Raw genomic sequence first — 5,557 nt, forward strand, 5'->3', positions numbered from 1 at the left:
AAGCAGGAGGGGATTCACTAAGAGGTTGCTCCCCTGGCATTGAACTCAGCATCGTATACTGGTCCTCACCATGAAGACCCCCAAGAGTGCTTCAGACCATTGCTTCTCACATTCTCTGTTTAAAGACACTAATTTGTTTTTAAATTTCCCACTGTGTCACGGACCAATATGTTTGTTAAATATACTAAAAATGAATTGCTAGAAAGATGAAATTAAAAAGACATACACCGACAGGTGCAGTGGCTCATGCCCATAATCTCAACACTTTGGGAGGTGGAGGCAGGTGCATCGCTTGAGCCCAAAAGTTCAAGATCAGCCTGGGCAACAAAGTGAGACCTCTGTATCTACAAAAATTTAAAACTTAGCCAGGTGTGGTGGTGCAGCCTGTAGTCCCAGTATTCTGGAGGCTGAAGTGGGAGGATCGCTTGAGGCTGCAGTGAGCCGAGATCGCACCACTGCACTCCAGCCTGGGTGATAGAGTGAGACCCTGTCTCCAAAAAAGTTTTAAAAATAATAAAATAAAGATGTACATCATGCAAGTTTGGATTTTTGTTTTTAGATTCAACTGACAAAGTTACGGGATCAAACTGCTGTACAAGCTGCTAAACGCTTCTCTCCATTTCTGTCATCGGGGCCACGGACCGCCCTTTGAGTAGCCTGTTTTATACCCGGCAGAGGTGGAGCCCTGGGGAGGTGTAGAGACTTTCCCGGATCGCTCAGGTAACGGGCGAGGAAGTGCGGAACCCGGGTCCTCCGGGCCGGGGAACGCCCCGCTTGGAGGCCGGGCTTGGGCGGAGACTGCGCCGGGGCGGCTGGAGACTAGCCGAGGGGAGCCGGGGAGTTGGAGAGACCGCCGCCGCCGGAGCCTGCGAGCCGAGACCGTAAGCGCCTGGGGCCGCGCAGACGCGGTTCGGGCTCTGCGCGGGCTGGGTCGCCGGGGTGGGCTGCGTGCCGGGGCGCCGAGGGGCTGGGGCGTCGAGGGGTCGGGGCTGCGGTCGGTCTGCAGGGGTGCAGAGGGACTTGTAGGCGGTCCGCCCCCAGCTCCTGCCCCGGCCAAGAGACCGTGCGTGCCGCCTCCCCGGGAGAAGGAGCCTGCAGGCGACCGCGGACCTCTCGCAGGGAATTCCACGTCCCAGACGGCGGGCAGACGCCGCAGGGCTGGGGGCTCGCGACTCCGGGAGCGCACCGCGTCCCCTGGCCTGGGCGAGCTCTGCTTCCAAGGTCGTGGCTCGCTCCGCGGTGAAATGCACTTATTTGTCACCCAAGTCCGAACACTGATTACACCTTTTAGTTGAAATGCGCTTTCATCTCCGTCTGCCGCTGTAGCCGCCGCCCCGCACCCCCTCGCTCTGGTCTCGGGATCGAAGGCCAGCCCTCTCCGCTTGCAGAACAGGAAACTTGCCCGGGAGTTCACCCTGTAGTCGAAGCCAGGGAATGTGGTCAACCTGAGCAAAAGCGCCGCGGAGACCGAGTCGCTGCCTGCCTCCCTCCCTGGCAGGTGTCGTTTTCTCGGAGCTTCTGGCTCCTTCCTTGCCCTGGCGGCTCCCGAGACCTTGGAGGAGGGGTGCCTAGCAATGTTGTAATCCTAATTTCGACCTTTTTCTCTTAAAGTTGAATGCCCCCTCCCTTCCCCACCTCCTATTGTTTAAACTTCAAGTTCCACAAAGCCTGGATCCGCCCCCACAGGCAACACTCGCTGTCCTGGAAGCTCTGTGAGGGCTCAGCTTGTGGCTGGAGGTGGGAGGTAAGGGGGACCCATGCACTTAGCAGGCCAGCTTCCAGGACAGCCCTTTGCTGGGATTGATGAGCTGTTGGTGGAAAATTGTTGAGGACCTTGGGATTGGTGCCTGTTTCAGTACCATTGTGCAGCCTCCTCTGCATCCAGCATAATTTAAAATAAATATTTTCAGGAAGCCACAATTCTCCAGAAAGTAACATTGTTTTCTGGTGTAATGGTTGCCTCCTTCAGGGAGCTGGGTTTGGGGGATATTAGGGGGTCTTTCACTGGCCCCACTTGCTCTGACTTAGCAGTAAAAACTCTGGGAGTGTTCTGCAAGCAGTTTTTCTTTCCCAAATTTCCACACCTAGGAGGCCCGTGTATTCCCTGAGGAAGCGTGGGCTGTACTTAGGAACTGCTCACTGTGGAACTGGGGCACAGCGGGGAGCATACCCTCTTGGGATTTGCAGTTCTAGGGGCAGAGGGATAATGAAATACATTTGTAAACTAACAAGTATGTTAGAAGATGAAGCGTGCTATGGAGAGAAATAAAACTTTAAAGAGGGGAGAGGAGTGCCAGGTGGAAAGGAAAGGCCTCACTGAAGGGTGGCATTGGCATAGACCTGAAGAGTTAGGGAGCAGCCAAGCTGCTTCCTGGGGTGCGGGTGCAAAGGCTGGGGGCAGGAGTGTGCCCAGCTTGGATGGCCTTATGTTTGTGTTGCAGAGTGTGGATCAAGCTGGTGAGTGACCTACTGGATAAACTGAACTAGCTCAGTCTGTAGGCGAGGAGAGTCTTGAGCTTTATGCGGCCTTCTTCCCAATTCCAGGAAAGGAAGAACCTTCCACAGAAAACAACTGCTCAGCAAGGCAGCCAGGGTGAACCTCAGCACCATCTGTGACAAGCCACAAGCTCTCTGCGTGATGCCTCCTGCCTCTCAGCTGTGCCTGAAGCACACTAGCTGGCACGGACTTACGCAGCTGGAAACATCTTCAGGAAGCCCTGAATGAGGGCTCTGTGGGCAGAGGGACCTTTGCAGAAAGGGCATCGTGACCACTGCAGGAGGTGGAATGACTCTGTTCAGGCTCCTCCTGGGGTGCCCTGGTTCCTGCCTGATGTCTTAACTGGCATTTTCAGGGAGCCCAGGGTCACCAATGCACAGTGCCCCTCCTGTCGACCTGAGAGCCAGCATACCCAGGCTTGGTGATTGCTCACCTGGCACCTTGATTCCCCTTCTGGTATCTTGGACCAGGCCCAGACATGTGAAGGCAGGGGCTACTGAGATCCATTTCTCAGTTCTTAGGCCAAGAGATTCAACCACACGGATCACAGCTGGGTATACCAAATAAGGGAGGGCCAAGCATGAGCTGGTCACCCTTGCTGAAGAAGTAGCTTGAAGCCCACCCACTCAGGGCCAGAGTGGGCACAGATGGAGTAGACAGATAGTGATTTGAGGGACCTCTAGGATCTCATACTCAAAACACACCTCTGCTAGGGCCATAAATCCCATCAATAGCAATTCATTCCTTTGAGAGGCAATACAGTGATGTGGGAAAAGGATTGGGCTGGAAAAGAGACTTGGCTCATGTCCCAGCTCTGCCATTAATGTGTCCCGTCTCTGGACCTCATCTGTAAAATGAGGTTAGGCTCAGCGATCTACAAGGCTTCTTGCAGCTCTGCTATGTGATGATTCTGTGGCTAAGTCCAAAGGGATTTCAGGAAAGGAATGTGTAGGAGGAAAACAGTAAGTTTAGATGGGACTCAGTGGGCCCTGTAGCCTCTGCTGGGTCCAGTGAAGACACTTCAAGTAGAGTGAAGGCCCTGGCCACAGGGTAGGGGAGGCAAAATCTTAAGAGTTCAAGGGCCCTGAGTCAAGGCAGGAGGGTCACTGCCCAGCCCGCCTGGCCCCCTGGGCTGCCTGTGACTGGTTCTTGACCCAGACCTAGTGGCTTAGGAGCAGTCTCCAAGGGGCTGTGGGATAAGATGGGGGTTGCAGGAGGGAGAAGGCACCTCAGCAGTTCCTCCCTTAGGGGACCAAAGCGTTGCCAAGGATCCAGCCACACCCCTTTCCTGAGGAGGGAGGAGCTGGTGGGGGCTCCAGGAAGAGCTTCCTCTCCTTTCCAAGGAGAAAACTGTGCAATCCAATCCTCTATTATATAACTGGGATTGTGCAAACCAAGCTCACACTGAGCAGCCTCCCCTACTGTCAAGGTTTATTTACTTTCCCAGGGGAAGTCATAGTTCATCCTTTCTCAGCAGAAAGCAGCCATTTGACTGTCACAGCCTGACCTACGGCATTCCAGGAGATGGGTTCAGAGACCTGGCATGGAGTCCTCATGCCCACTGGCCCTGCTGTTGCCTGGTGGGTGGGTGGGTGTGGTTTAGTGCATGGTCCAGCCCCCTGCACAGCCACACCCATTAGGCTCTCCAAGGCTTAACTGAGCAAGCTTGCGTAGGAGGGGAAAGTGTTCTTTTCTCTGAGGAGTTGAAGAGACTTCTGGAAAATTCTCCAGCTACTCCACAAATTAGGATCACAGGTCTTGTTCCTAGGTCAGGAGCAGGAGTTTTTGCTTCCTTTAGCATTTGGGAAGTTTGATGAATAGACTGACTGAATTTGAATGTCTTGTTGGTACTTCAGAGCTGGATTAACTACACATATCTGAGCTTCATTTTTAATTATCTTTAAAATAGAAAAACTGGCTGGGCAAGATGGCACACACCTGTAATTCCAGCATTTTGGGAAGCTGAGGGAGTGGGTCAATTGAGCCCAGGAGTTTTGAGACCAGCCTGGGCAACAAAGTAAGACCTCATCTCTATAAAGAATAAATTAGCTGGGAGTGGTGGAGCACACCTGTAATCCCAGCACTTTGGGAAGCTGAGGCAGGAGGATATCTTGAGCCCAGGAGTTCAAGACCACCCTGGGCAACATAGTGAGACCCTGTCTTAAATAATTTTTAAAAAGAAAAACTACCTCTTAGGATGGTTGTAGTATGGGAGTTGGTGTGTTTAAAGAGTCTTTCCACCCAAGTGTCACAGCTCAGGGCTTCTCTAGCCTTCCTCAGAGCAGCTGTGGGTGCCCAGACACATCCTAAAGTCTAGGTCATGTTCTGAGCTTCTGAGCGTCTCTGCCATGGGCCTGCCTGGCTGGCTTTAGTCCAAGAGCAGCCCGGACTGGGACTCTTGAAGGCTGTGGGAGGCTGGTGACCTCAAGCAAGAGGTCCCAGTGCCTCCATGAAGGGTCAGAGAGCCGTGCTGTGAGAGGCCAGGAGCAGGCAGCCATTGGCCTTCCAGCCCTCACGAAAGGCCACCACCTCAGCTTGTCCTCTGGCAACTCAGCCTGGGAATGTACTTTCCCTGTGGAATGAGAGACACTGGCTGCATTGAGGGGTGACTTTCCGGTCCTACAAATTTGTATCCCTCTTTCTGCTAGAACTGGAGAGACTTGGCCAATTTTGGAGAGACTTTGGGAAACTAAGAGAAATACGTTGGTCCCAGTGCCAAGCCCCAAGGCCATCTTTCCAGGTATGAGTATATCCTGCAGTGATAAGATATGAGAAGCCTGACTCTCTTACCAGCTCTTTGGGGCAAATGAATATACTGTCTCACGTTCCAGTTTTTCTGGTTGTGGCAGGACCTTCTTGCTGCCAAGTTGTCCCTGTGGGGAAATAGCAGTGGGCCCAGCAAACATAGCCACCAGGTCGGCTGGGCGTGGTGGCTCACGGCTGTAATCCCAGCACTTTGGGAGGCAGAGACGGGCGGATCACAAGGTCAGGAGATTGAGACCATCCTGGCTAACACGGTGAAACCCCGTCTCTACTAAAATACAAAAAAAATTAGCCGGG

The 5,557-nt window shown here is 53.4% G+C and overlaps 1 protein-coding gene across 1 annotated transcript in view; it reads left to right on the forward strand.

Annotated features, from left to right (window-relative positions):
- Positions 1 to 793: 793 nt before the first annotated feature.
- The window catches only part of EPHX1 (epoxide hydrolase 1, microsomal (xenobiotic)), a 37,911-nt gene continuing 33,147 nt past the window's right edge, over positions 794 to 5,557 (forward strand). Inside the window, exon 1 of the mRNA XM_011948943.1 lies at positions 794 to 881. The gene's annotated coding sequence lies outside the window, so the exon portion shown is untranslated. The remainder of the gene's footprint in view (positions 882 to 5,557) is intronic.

Source organism: Colobus angolensis, unplaced genomic scaffold, assembly GCF_000951035.1.
Source record: "Colobus angolensis palliatus isolate OR3802 unplaced genomic scaffold, Cang.pa_1.0 Scaffold288, whole genome shotgun sequence".
NCBI classification, from domain to species: Eukaryota; Metazoa; Chordata; class Mammalia; order Primates; family Cercopithecidae; genus Colobus; species Colobus angolensis.